Source organism: Fukomys damarensis, unplaced genomic scaffold (assembly GCF_012274545.1).
Source record: "Fukomys damarensis isolate Sample0158 unplaced genomic scaffold, DMR_v1.0_HiC HiC_scaffold_32, whole genome shotgun sequence".
NCBI lineage: Eukaryota > Metazoa > Chordata > Mammalia > Rodentia > Bathyergidae > Fukomys > Fukomys damarensis.
The window spans coordinates 22009474-22024035 of record NW_022900944.1 but is presented as its reverse complement, the minus strand read 5'-3'; positions in this window follow the sequence as shown (position 1 = coordinate 22024035).

Genomic DNA, 14562 nt, shown 5'->3' with positions numbered 1-14562 from the left:
GCAAGCCCTCTTTCTTTTGAGACAAGGTCTCACTAAATTCCTCAGGCTGGCCATGAACTTGGGATACTCCTACCTCAGCCTGCCAAGTAGCTGGAATTACAGGCCTGTGCCACCATACCCAGCTCTGATCCCTTTCATACGCAGGGGAGGCCAGGCCATTGAGTGCCTTGGCTAACAGTTTATAGCTGTGACTTTCTTCAGAGACCTGATGTTGGCTAAGTGGAGCCACCCACTGGACACTCATGGAAACATTATTTCCCTCTCCTTTTCAAGGGTAGCTAAACCCTGACTCATTTCCTCTCTTGGAACCATAGCCTTGCTCACTCTTTCCTGTCTGTTCCTTCCCTTCCTTACAGACTTTCCCTAAAAGCAATCCATCAATAAAGTGCACATACTAGAACCACTTCATCATGTTCTGCTTCTACAAAACCTAACCTAAGGCAACACATGTTGCCAGGGTTACAGAGCAATTTCTGAGATGTGTTGTCTAGGGGAGCATTTAGAATGTTATGCAGTCTGTAACAGTTCAATAGACTGTAGCATTTCCTATTAACTGTAGAACATTTAACATGATTGGGCATCTTTAAACCCTTTTTTTTTGTTCTTTTGTGTGTGTGTGTGTGTGTAACCAGGGATTGAACTCAGGATCTTACACTTGCCAGGCAAGCGCTGGTGCCACTGAGCTAAACCTCCAGCCCCTTTTTTTTTTTGTTCTTAAGCCTGAGCAGTATAGTTTTCCAAAGTGATCTTTAGATACTTACAAGATATCCTTTGGAGAATGGACTAATGTAATTAAATGATAAATATATATACACACACATGAATGATATGTGTGACAGCACTGTCCCACAATGGTATAGTCACTAGAATCCATTTCAGTAAAGTCTTCCCATTCTCTTTACAGAATTATAGACAGAAAGCTATACAAAGGGAAATTGGTGGCCTGGTAGTAGTGGCAATACTACCTGCAAAGCTTTAGCATGCTGTTAGGAGATTTAGCTATTGTGTTTCTTATTTATTCACACTTCTTTTTTTTTTTTTTTTAGACAGGGTCTCACTATGTAGTTGAGACTGACCTGGAATTCACTATGTAGCCCAGGCTGGTCTCCAACTCACAGCAATCCTCCTGCCTCAGCCTCCCAAATGCTGGGATTACAGGCACGCGCCACCACGCCCGGCTTTCTTATTCATACTTCTTAACAAATGAGTTTGTGACTGCCTGACTCAGGACAATGCAAAGTCTCAGACTGGGCAAGGTAATCCCTGCTCTCCATCCCCTTATTGTGGCAAGCTAGTCCTTCTGTATACAATCATATTTTCTTCTTTGACTCTCCTCTGTAGTTAAAACCTACCTACTCTACTATCATCTTAAATGATGACGTTAGGTTAGATTATTAGCAACGAGATTAAATATTAGAGCCACCTTATTAATGTACCTGTTCTGCCAGCCCTACAAAGAGATAATTATCTAAAGACAAAGACCAGGCGGTAACCAAGAGCCAACAGAGGTCTCAATGTTACCATGATAACTAACCCTAAGCAAGGCCAGCTACTTTCCAAGAGCTCTGCAATGGTGATCACTAGCCACGGTTCCCATGTGAGCAGATAATATTACTACCCCCATTTTGCAGATGAGGAAACAGGCACAGTGGACTCTGGCAATTCTCAAAGTCCCCTAACTCTTAACTAAAGGATTTAAAACTAGGAGGTCTGGAGTCCATAGTCAAACCACTCAGACATACGGCTTTTTTGTGTGTGGGGGGAAATAGGAGCATGAAACCCTATAATTTTCTGCATATAGATTTTACAGAACTCAGAATGAGCTGAAGAGTCTGACAGAATAATTTATAATCTTGGTCACTGTACCATCATTATAGGCAGATATTTAGATTAAGCAGGCCAATTTCTAGGGTAATTTGCAGGGCCTCGAATGAAAAAGGAGTTGAAAGTATGGGTAATGCTTCTTAAAATGCATACATATAGCAATGTTCATCTAAGAAAAATAGTTCTTTTTGTTTGTGCAATTGCATTTTAAGATAGGTATTGTGAATTTCAGAAAATTCTCATTTTTGAAAATGCTCTTACAGTTCATTAAAACTTGAATCTGTAAATTCTTCAGGGTGTTAGAAAGTGTGCAAATGTAGACTCTCGGATTTTGCATGCTTTTGCCTCTGGCTTATAATATTGCTTATTATACAAAGAACACAGCATAACGGTTACTCTGTGAAAACACGGAAACAGTGGTTCCAAAGTAGGTCTAGTAAATAAGATTGCTAGTTTGGAACATAAATGGAAGGCCCGGCATTACACATTAGGAGAAATGAATGCTTTGAGTGGCCAATGGTACATAAAGTGATGGACAGTTTGACTTAATGTTTCTTTCTTTCAAAAAATTGGCTGACAGGCTAGGGATTTAGCTCAGTGGTTCTGCTGCCTCACAAGTGTAAGGTCTGAAGTTTGACTAGTAAACATTTATCTTAAAAGTAAAATAGCGCAAGGTCCCCAGTTTGGTCCCCAGTACCCCCCCCAAAAAAGGCAAAATAGCAACAAATTCTCCAAATATAGTTTCCTTAGACCCATTACTGCTGTATGGTTCATAGAACATAAAAGTCATGTCAACTTTATCTTCTCTCATCGAACCTGCTGTTTGGAAGCATAATTGGTACATTTACCTAACTGAAGTCACAGTTTAAAATTGTGATGATGTGGAAAGATTCTTGCAGGATTTCTTCCCCAGTAAATGTGAGTTAATTAGGCTCCACTGGACACAGGGAACAGAGGCTTGCTCGAGTTAGTAAAACAACAACAACAACAACAACAACAAAAACCCCGAGTTTTGGAAGAAACATATAGACAAAAGGAATCTTGGCAAAGATCTAAGGACTTGGCCTGCAACTCTAAGACTTAGATTTTCTAAATAGCCACTTAATTTTTGTTTGTTTGTTTGTTTCTTTTTTTTAATTCCACTGCGTTTACTGATACATCTTTAGGTATACACTGTAATTACACTCACCCCTGGGAATTTGTACCCCTACATGATGCGTCTTGGTTCTTGTTTCTTCCCCATTCCCCTTCTTCCCTTCCACCCTTCCTTCCTATTTACAAAAACTTTGTTTGCACTTTTTCTTTCTTTTCTCATACTTTTCCCTTTGCCCTCTGTTCGTGCTGCTCTTCCTCCCTTCAGCCTCATCTCTCCACGTCACTCGCTGTGTTCTTTTCTGTAACTTCAGCTGATAACCGCAATGTGCATGGCCCGCCCCTGCGCACGTGTCCCATTTCTTCTGTCTTTTCTCCCCGCCAGCTTCTGTGCACCCACACCCAATCTATTTATTTTTGTATCTCTTCTTTTAAACATGGGCTAGGAGTCTAATAAACAGGACCAAGCTTCTATCAGTTGGGCCCCCAATAAATGGCACTCTGAGTGGTCCTAAATCAGCCTCTCGTCAGTCCCGTGGCACTCTGGGGCTGCTTCTCATACCTGGAGGCTTGGTTGCTCCAGACGCAGGCAGAAAACACTGGTGCTGAGGGAAAACTCTTGTGCAATATTCTGAGATGAAAGCTGAACTGGCTGTTTTTTGTTTTTCGTTTTCATGAAATACAATTTTACCTTGAGAGAATGGCTGACAGAAAAACTGAGCTTATTCAGACTTTGTGAAAATTAGAATTTTAGATATACACCATTTTGAACTTGATAATTGCCTAGTACTTTGCCATTGAGATTGATGGTGGTACTAGTGAATATATTTTTCACATAGGTAATGAAATATATCAACATTTGGAACATCTGCAGAACTCAGTAAACCAACATTTTCCAGGTGACCAATGTTTTAGCCAGCTGTGGCGGCACATGCCTGTAATCCCAGCACTTGGGAGATTGAGGCAGAAAGGAAGCTGAGGCAGGAGGATCCCTGCATGATTGAGGCTAACCAGACTACATAGTGAGTTCAAGGCCAACCTGAACTACATCTGAACTACATAGTGAGATCCTATCTCAAGGAAAACAAAAACAAAAAACAACAAATCCCACCAAAAGACCAGTGTTTTATTTTTGTTTGTTAGTTTATTTTGAGACAGGGTCTCACTGTGTAGTCGAGACTGACCTGGAACTGACTATGTAGCCCAGGCTGGTCTCCAACTCACAGCAATCCTCCTGCGTCAGCCTCTAGAGTGCTGGGATTACAGGCATGCGCCACCATGCCTGGCTGACCAGTGCTTTAAATTAGAAAATCATGCACGGGTAACATATCCACTCAAAACACAAGATAAACTTGTAGATGTTGTTTTAACAGGGTCTAAAATTTTATTATATACTTTCAGATTCTACATTATAACTAACCTTCAAGAAACTGTCAATTTTTAAATTGCAGTGTAATGTCTGAGAAAACACCCACTTACCCGGACGTGCTATTCAATAGATATGCTTCTTTTTCTGTAATGGGGCCAGATTTCCTCATACATTTAAATCAAGTCAACATATCACAAAAGAATAAATACAGAAGCAGATATGAGAATCCAGTTTTGGGGGGTGTTGCTGCGGTTTGAACCCAGGGCCTCAGTGTGTGAGGAACGCTCTTGCTGCTGAGCCTTTTCGCCAGCCCAAGTTATTTTCTATTAACCCACACATCTCTCAGATTTGCCAAAATGTAAAGCAATGCTTTTTTGTTTGTTTTTGGGGAAACATTGTTATGCTTTGCCTACGTCCCAAGCCCTATGTTGGGGCACCACCTGTGTCCAGCCTACCCGGGTGGCCTTGTTCATGGTTCTCCCTGACCCTGGGTCAAATGAGGATGAATGACAAAGACATGGGGAATCAGCCTAATCTTGGGCAGCCGGCTCTCGTCTTTAGTGAGCAGAGGAGCCCCTAGCATCTGGCTCCTCTCACCTTTATTCACCCAAACACAAGCAATCAAAGTAACACAGGATTCATCTGGTTTCCAGTGTCCACTAGAACATTCTGTGGTAAACAACTTAACCTCAGCTGCCTTAACTTTTCCCTAATATCCAATCACCCCTGCGTGCGGCCTTTCGCCTTTGTGCTCACAGAGGAAGCCAATTAGGTCTCATTTCTCCTCTGGTCTCCAACAATGTTTTATTGAAGTATGCTTTATGTTAATAAGTAATGAGGTTATTATTTTATTTTTCAGGCAGAGTATTCATATTTATTTTTTTCATTAAGTTTTGGGGTATATTTTATGGTCGCATTCATCATTGGGAATTTGTACCTGTACATATATCTTGGTTCTTGTTTTTTCCCCATTCCTCTGCCCTCCCTTCCTTGACCCTGCCCTATTTACAAAAACTTTGTTTCCATTTTTTCCTTCTTTTGTCATATTTTTTCTTTCCCTTCTTTGAGATTATTACAGTAATAGCATAAATTGAATTTTGAATGCTCTAGATGCAGAACACATAATTTAATTTCTCTGTAGTCCTTTATAACATTTAAGCATGGAAGGTGTCAGCGTACCGGGGCTGGTGGGCCCTGGATTATCAGAGCCACTCTTGTACACAGCTTTCCAGGTTTGTATGCAATGACCTTGTGTTGGTGGCTTGAAATTGTCCACACAGGAAGTATTTACAAAACAGAGATCAGCACATGCTACAAATCAGAGCTTTTCAAAGGAAGTTGTTTATTAAACATGTACCAGAATATCACTATATAAAGGAATCCTGAGATCAAAATGTTAGCAAGACTCTGAGCTAAGGAGTACCTCTAGCTGTCTCCTCTGTTTATCTTCTCCTGGAGAACCTGCTCAAATCATCCTTTTATTTGTTTAACAGATATTCATTGAACGTCTGTTTTCTAGGCAATGTGCTAGAAAAGGGAGGTGACAGGATGAACAATTTAGAGATGTATCTGTCACTGTAGAGTCCTCTGTTTAGCGGGAATATGTGGCAATTGTTGTGCTAGGGGTTGTTGCTGATAATACCACAGGAGAGACTTTCTCCCTGGACAGGGGGATGGGAATCCTGGGAAGGTGCCTGTGAGCATCCAGTCAGAAGACAGAAGCCACATTCAGAGAATTTAACGCAAGGACTCATTCACCAGGAACAAAGTTGTCACCTGGGTAACCAAAAACACAAGGGGAAAACATTAAGCTATTATGGAAGTAGCATTTGCTGGAAGCAACTACCATTTTGAAGGCCGTAGATTAAAGAGAAGAGGGTGGAATGACGAAAACTCCAAAGCTTCTGTAGAGGCCTGTAGAGCTGAAATTCAAACATTGCAGTTGAGCTGCTGCTATGGAAGAAAAAAAATGGGTGAAGCAACGGTGCTGGGGTAGAACTCACAGGCACAAAAAGCAGGCAGAAAGAAAATGCAAGGCAAGTCTCTTCATCCCCCCCCCTTTGCAGTATCCTTCTAGAATACCCTATCAGTAGTACTTAGCAGGAAGCCAGCTGGCAAAACAAAAAAACATGTGGTTTGGAAAGTTCCTCAACCAGCACCATTAAGTGCAGTAAGAAAGGGCACATTTGCATCTGAGAGATAATAGCTTGGTAACCGATATGGTCCACTTCCTGGCTACTCAGTATCATACTTACCCTACTATACTTGCTTTTCCAGCCACTACTGCCACCACCACCAGCAACAATAAAACCCCCCACATTTTTTCCCAACATGATTCAATTATCTTTTGTACAAAAGAACATATCTTCCCTTCCCCCAAAAGGAGGGGACCCAAAGTGCTAATAATCATTGAATTGATATCTGGGAGAGCCCAGACGCCTCCCTGGAGCAGGACAATTATTCTTCAAATTCAGTCAGAGTCGCATCTAAATTTCTTCTACTGAAGACTCAATTATAAACTTAACACCCAGTAAACTTGTGAGATAGTTTATCTATCCATTTCTACACATACACAAAAACATGTATAGTGTGAGAAATACTAAAGTTGCCACAGTCTTTTTTTTTGGCACTGGGGGTCGAACTCCGGTCTTTATGCTTACAAGACAGGAGGTGGAACCACTGAGCTAAATCCCCAGCCCAACAGTCTTAACATTGATATTAGTAACTTCTCCTTTCCTTTCTGTTTCATTTGTCCTTAGGGAGGACTTCAAGTAGTTGGGTTTTATTTTTGCCTAACACTGTGATCCAAATGTTTGATATCGAGCATTTGAATATTCACTTGTCCTGACTTCTTTTTAAAATTGCTTCATTTGTCCGTTAAATTTCATCATTGCACATGGAAATACTAAAAAGGGTTCTCAAAGGATCTCAGGTTCCAGACAAAATCCTCCCTGCTTCGTCTCAATGTTTCCTTAGTAATTTGGAGAAATTATCTAGCCCGGAGTGTAAAGAGCCAAAGAAAGGGTCAGATGTTAGCTTCAGCTTTCAATTCTACGTGAGCCACCGTCATGTCTCCTGGCAAAAATATTCTGCCCATGGGAACCAAGACTTCCCAATCAACACAACGGAAACTTTGAGGTATGGGAGGAAAACCTCTGTGCAGAGGCAGTAGGTGTAACTGAGGAGATCCATTCTTCCCTGATTCCTAGGCCCATATAATCTGGTTGCAGAAGAGACAGCACCATCTGTCAGTTGCTGACTCAGAATATTTTATATTGCATTTTAAATGAGTTTAAGATAGTCTACTATTCTATTAAGCCAGCTCCTTCTGGGTGACACAGTAGATAGTAGGGGCAGGGAATTTAATAGGAATGAACCCAGTACTGCCCTTCTCTGGCTATAAAATGAGTCCTTTGATCAGGAATGTTGCTGTGTGGAATACCATGATTGTGAGTAAGACACCTGAAAGCCCATAAATGGTGATGTGTATTTATAAAACTGTCACAAAAAGAGAAAACAAATCCATATTTTAAAAATGTCTGTTTTAATGGGGCAAAAATCTCTATCTTCTCCAGATGTAGGGATCCATTGGAATCGGACTGTACCAGATAGCTGGTTTATCTCCCTGGGTCTGGTGCTAGTGTAGTGCTACAGCCCCATAGGGACTCAGAACAAGAGTTAGGCCAGTCCATGATGTTAGGCCTATAAATAACTTCCTCTCTTGCTATTGTGACCATTTTATATATGGGGTCATAAGTTAGCTCTCTGGTGGCCGGTGAAAGGAACTGATTAAAATATACAAAATATCATATTATAGTGGTACATTCATATCCACGTTTATAGCAGCACAGTTCATAATAGCTAAATCTTGGAAGTGGCCTATATGCCCATTAACAGATGAATGGATGAAGAAAATGTGGAGTACTACTGTATTCTAAAGGAGGATGAATTTTGAATTGTTTATAGGAAAATAGGTAAATCTTGAGGCCACAGTGTTAAGTGGAAGAAATCAGACATGCAAGCTTAAATATCACATGGTTTTTCTTATATAAGAAACCCAAAATATAAACACCTTAAATAGTTAAATAAAAGATAGGTAATAGGAAACAGAGATATAGATCTTATGCAAATGAGGAGACCAAGTGATAAAGGGGGAAGAGAGGGGAAGGGAGAGGACATAAGAAGAATCAAGATGTTTGATGTACATGCACCAACTACCCACAATGAATGTTCATTATGTACTGTACTAATAAAATTTAAAATATATGTACAGAACATGCCCCTTTTTTCTATGTGGTTATTGAAATTTTCCTTGATAGTGGATGCTCTTTGGAGAAGGGGCAAAGATTTGGTTCAACCTGAGTTCTCTGTAGGATTCTCCAGTTGCTGCTTGCCAGAGGTTTCGTGTGGTGTTTCATTCGCCATAGACATTCCAAGTGTCTTTGGGTCTGCTGGGTGACAAAGAAAAGCATCTTACACTATAGCCTACAATTCGTTTTAGAACTGGCAGCTTTGTAAGTGAGATCTAAGTAGCATACTCAACTGTAGTATATACTGTAATGTCCCTAAAGTCTCAAAAGGGAGCTAGGGATGTAGTTCAGTGGAGTGGAGTACCTACTTAGTATGTGCAAGGTCCTTGGTTCAAGTCCCAGCATCATCATAAAGAAATTCCAAAAATGTTCACTTCTCCTTTATGTGCCTTTCCATTAGTGGCAGACTCTGCAAGGTACAGTAACCTGTCTTTCACGTGGGAGGAGATATCTTGAGATGTCCTGTACCTTGTGACCCTGAAGAATATCCCCTAGGTAATAGTCCCCTGGATTTGCGTGGGATTCATCTCTTATTCTTCAGCTTCCGTTTTACTAAGTGATTTAAAATACTCGGTACTTCCTACTCAGATCCTGACCAGATGCAACAAATATAGTGTTGCCAAATGCAGTAGACCAGGGTGATTTTTAGGTGGGCTCTCTAGATTCTCAAACTCTGTGGACTCATGTCTTGGCAGAAAACAGGAGAGTTGCCGTAGGCCTGCAGCTATATCAGATGGGGGAAACTATTTCAGGGGAATCCACAAAGTGTTGTGGGAGAAGAGGCATTAGCAGATCAATGGCAGCACACTAGGTGCCAGGGGCTCAGTGAGTTCCAGAAAGGGGACTACATCTAAGCTGCAGCTACAACTAGAGTCACCTAAGTATACAATAATATACAGTTACTCACCAAGATCAGCCAACTTTTGTGTGGGTCAGAAAGGTAAATTGAACAGAAATGTGATAGTTATTACTATCCCTTCTTTTTGTCACATTTTTGATCATGGAACTAATCTCTGAAATTCCACCAAGGATATAGTACTGCTTGTGTTTCACAATCCTGGTTACAATAGGAATATCCAGGGCCTTCCATTTGACTCATTTTTACCGCAGTGATCCTCAGTATGCAGAACTTCAATAGGACAAATGTAGAGTACATTACAGCATTGTCCTACCTCTGAACTGTTTCGCCTAAGTGAGGGTAGAGCTGGGTTAAATATCCACCCTCTCAATTATTGTTTGAAGACTACTCTCACTCTGAGCAGAACAGACTCTGGAGGTCAGAGAAAACGAATGTCACCTAAAATGACTTGAATGGGGCAGTTTCTGAGCTTTGTCTTGAATATATTGAGAAGTTAATGATAATCAGAGGCTGTTGGATTAGTGAGTCTACGATTCAGGAAGGAAGATTCTAGTTCCCTGTCTGTACTCACATGGCTCTGAGCACAGCTCTATCATGGCATTTAATATGTTTTATTTGAATGACCTATCTTTATGCTTGCTTGTTGACAAGACTATAAAAGGCTGTCCTTTTTTTTTTTTTTTTGTCAGTTCCCATCCTGGTACCTGATATAGAGTCGATGGTCATTAAGTGTTCATTGAGCCAAAATAAATGTTTTTCTCTTCATCAGTGTTCTTATACAATTGTAGCAAACTCTTTTAGCTGATACATAACCAAAAGAGTATCAAATACGTTTTGGACATTGATGCTTTTTTTTTTTTTTCTGTCAGTTCCCATCCTGGTACCTGATATAGAGTCGATGGTCATTAAGTGTTCATTGAGCCAAAATAAATGTTTTTCTCTTCATCAGTGTTCTTATACAATTGTAGCAAACTCTTTTAGCTGATACATAACCAAAAGAGTATCAAATACGTTTTGGACATTGAGCTCACACCTACCAAATACCAACCAAATTATCTTCAAGCAGTGGACAAAACCCTCTCCCTAGGGAAAATTAGAGTGATTAGAATCTATATTTTAATTTATAAAGTGTATGCTACTATAATATTTTTATATTAGGATATGATGTGATATGAATGCCTTTAATCATCTTGCATCCCAAAGGCATGCTGTCATTTACTGACACCATGGACAATTCCTCAAATTTAGAATTAGGCTAATATTCTTGGAGTTTGCATTGTTTTCTTAGAACAAAACAATAAATTATCATCAGTGAGACAAAGTATAGAATCACACAGGCTTTTTAAAATATGAAATTTATTATCACAACAAACTCATATATGAAAGGAAAACATTGTTTAGCCTGAAATGGAATATGTGTGTATATTTTAGTCATTAAATCACAACGCTTGAATTACCCCAGTTGCATTAACAAATAATCAGGTGTTTGATTTCCAGTACTTGTGCAACTGGTTGGGATAAGATCAGAAGTTAGTGTGACACAGTGGCACCTGAGAATACACAGTTCTCTATGCTTGCACAGAAATAATAGCTACTTGGTTTACACTACTATTATTCTCTATGCCATCTACTACAATACACCACACCACAATTTCTAAACTCTTTGACTGTTTTGTTTTTTTTTTAATGGAATCACCTAAACAGCTAGCATCATATAGAACCAGAATTTTCCAATACAGCTGTCTGGTGTCCCTGGCACATGGTAGATCTGAATTTAGGTCATAAACAACTTGGAGATGTCTGATGCCCAGGGCTGCAGGGGAAGGTGAATTAAACCCTGAGAGGTAGCACGTAGCACTTCTCTATGGTGACCCACTTTGCCAAACACCCAGAACAACATGGAGAATCACAACTGAGTGACGATGGCGAAAGCCATTTGGTTGTAGAGAGGAGCAATAAGGAAGTACAGAACACAGATTTGCAAGGAGAGGATGATATTAAAAACAAAAGCAGAGAGAAAGAAATGTCCCAACTGCAATGTCCTTGTAAGAAATTCACAATATTCTTACCCAAACATTTTGAGTGTCTTATTCATCAAATTGTACTAATGCTGATCCTTGGCCTTGGCAACAATATTCTTGGAATGGGAAATTTGTTTATATAGTTTTTGTCCAGGTTGCTTCACCAGTTACCCAATAAGTACAAGGTTCAGTTTTCATGTTGGCTGGTTGGCTCTATAGAGAAAAGATGCATGCATTTGCTATAGCTTGTACGTTATCCAGTTTGGCTCTCTCCTAAGTGTAGATCATTTATCATGTAGATAGTTTGGTATAATTGATTGTAATTATTGGAAGGACAACTATAAACAATTTCTCTCTTGATAAGGGTAGTTAGTTAAGAAATACTGTTACTTTTACTGAGCCCCTTACCACCTATACTGTGCTTAAATTCTCTAGATGTATTTTTGTCATTTAAGTCTCATCACACTGCAATTTTTTTTGTTTGGTTTTTTGAGACAGAGTCTCACTATGTAGTTGAGACTGACCTGGAACTCATTATGTAGCCCAGGCAGGTCTCGAACTCACAGCAATCCTCCTGACTCAGCCTCCTGAGTGCTGGGATTATAGGTGTGCATTACCACCCCTGGCCAAACTACCATTTTCAAAGGTAAGGAAATAGGCTTTAAAAAGTTAATGACTTGCTGTGTAAGTCATGTAGATATTAAAAAATAAAGCTGGAATTTGAACATAAGATAATTTACATCTGTTTAGCATATTATGGCTTACTAATTGCATTTACAAAGATTCTTTCACTTCATATTCCCAGACAGACTTGTGAGATAGTCAGAAGTTATTATTATATGTTTTTAAATGTGGGAATGAAGACTTTGAAATGTCACTCAGTTATCAAGTGTCAGGGCCAAGTGCTAAAATTCAGGCTTCAGGATCTTTCAATTATTAGATAGCCATGGTCAAACATATGTGTATTTATTGTAAAGCTAAAGTCTATATAGTGCAAAATAAAATGGAGCTTTCATATTTGTGCAGATTATCAGCCCTCATAGAACCCAGCCACTTCATTTTTACTTAATGAAATTAAGATCATGGATGAAATGTTGTTAACAAACCAAGTATTTTAAATATTAGAAGCATTTACAAAATACCAACAGGGTGATAATAGAAAGCTTATATTCTCTGTTACTTATTCAATTTTTAAACTGGAAGAATAAAGCTTTTCTTTGATTGAAGTCTGAAAAGCATTTCTTCTCCCCCAAAATTATGAGATACCAAATGCATTTGTCATATTATTTTTAATATAACTTACTTCAGTAATGTTAATTTTAGATGAAAATTATATATTTGATTAGTAAGGAATGACTTTCATTTTTTAGAACTATAATTTAAAACTTTACCTTTTGCTGGTTGTTGAAATTGCACAAGTACAGTATTTTTTAGCTTTAAATGTCTCAAGTTTTAACTTGAAATTGCCGACAATTGAAAAAAAGTTTTATATTTTAAAGCAGATCTGCTTTTAAATTGGTGGGGGTAGTAGGAGGATGACAATCTGTTTTAAACACAGAAAGAATAAATTTAGAGTTTCAACTCCTATTCCTGAGTAGTAAGGTACATTTGTAAGCTCACTTTAAGGTATGTGTGTTTAACTTGATTTTTATACAAATTGATAAATCAGAACTGGTAGCCAGTGGTTCCAAGTGCTAAACTCGTGAAGTGGAATTATTATGTTCAAGTGACAGTATTTCAAAATCTGTTTTATTCACAAATGTAAATATATAAGGAGGTGAATGTATTCATCCACATACACACATATAAAAACACACAGTGCACATGTGTGGGAGGTGGAGATTTTCCAGAATCTCTCTTAACTAAGAAAATGCTATTCACTTGCTCCTATTTTTTGTGTTACTAAAATTATGCATCCATGTTCTTCTATGTAAATATATGTGTCTGAATATATGTTTATATATGTATTCATTAATTTAAAAATAAAAGCAAAGCTTTAACCTATGCATGTAAATAATTACTGGATATTTGAGCACAGTTGTCTTTGTATAGAATCTACTCAAATCAAACAATTAGAAATTTCTTTTAAGTATCTGCTCTGTATTTAGCTGTATGTAAAGAAAAATATTCAGAAGTGTAAGAGATTCTTGCCCTTGTTTTTAAGAATTATAAAAATAGGTACCATGCATTGGTGAGGATGAGTATAGCAGTAAATTTCAGATTGCCGCAGAGGGTGGAAATTTGTTCAGTCACTCTGGAAATCAACTAATGCCAGTTAGTCAAATTGAAGATGAATATGCCTGAAGACACAAAGATTCCAGTTCTAGATATGTGCTACAAGGAATCTCTTGGATGTGTGCATACAAAGAAATGGAAGAAAAAAGGTGAATTACAACATTTTTTGTAATAGCAATAAACTGGAAAGATTCCCCAAACCTACCAACAGTAGAATAAATGCATAGGAGTATTTCTATCCAATAGAATTTTATAGGTATAAAAATTGCTATGGCTATAGGCACATATGAATAAAGCTCAAAGACATAATTTTTTTAAAAAATCAGAAAAATATTCTGACATTTCTTGTTGCTGAGACAAAATACCCAACACCCAAAGTTAAAGAAGGAAAGGTTTATTGTAGCTCACAGTTTGTAGAGATTTCAGTTCATAGTTGGCAGCTTCCAGGGCAGGGTGGCATGGCAGAGGAGAAACAGTTCATGGCAGGAAGAAGGAAGAAGGCAGAAAGTAGCAGACAGCAAGCAACAAGTGAAAAGCAATAAGCAGCCACAGCTGCCCTCTTTCTGTCCTTTATATTCTGTCCAGGCTAGGTCAGGTTCCATTTACACCCAGGGAGGGTCTTACTATTATCCACTCTCAGAAGTATACCAAACCAATAAGTGGACTAGTTTAGTAATTATTCATCCTTGATGCCAGCATCACACATTTAATCCCAGCATTACATACTCTAGACCCAGCCACCTCTTAAAAACCCCACCTGTACTCACATAAGGCTTAGGGGAGACATGTAGACACATGCCATAACAAATATAATCAGTGTGATTCTATTTAATATATATATATATATATATA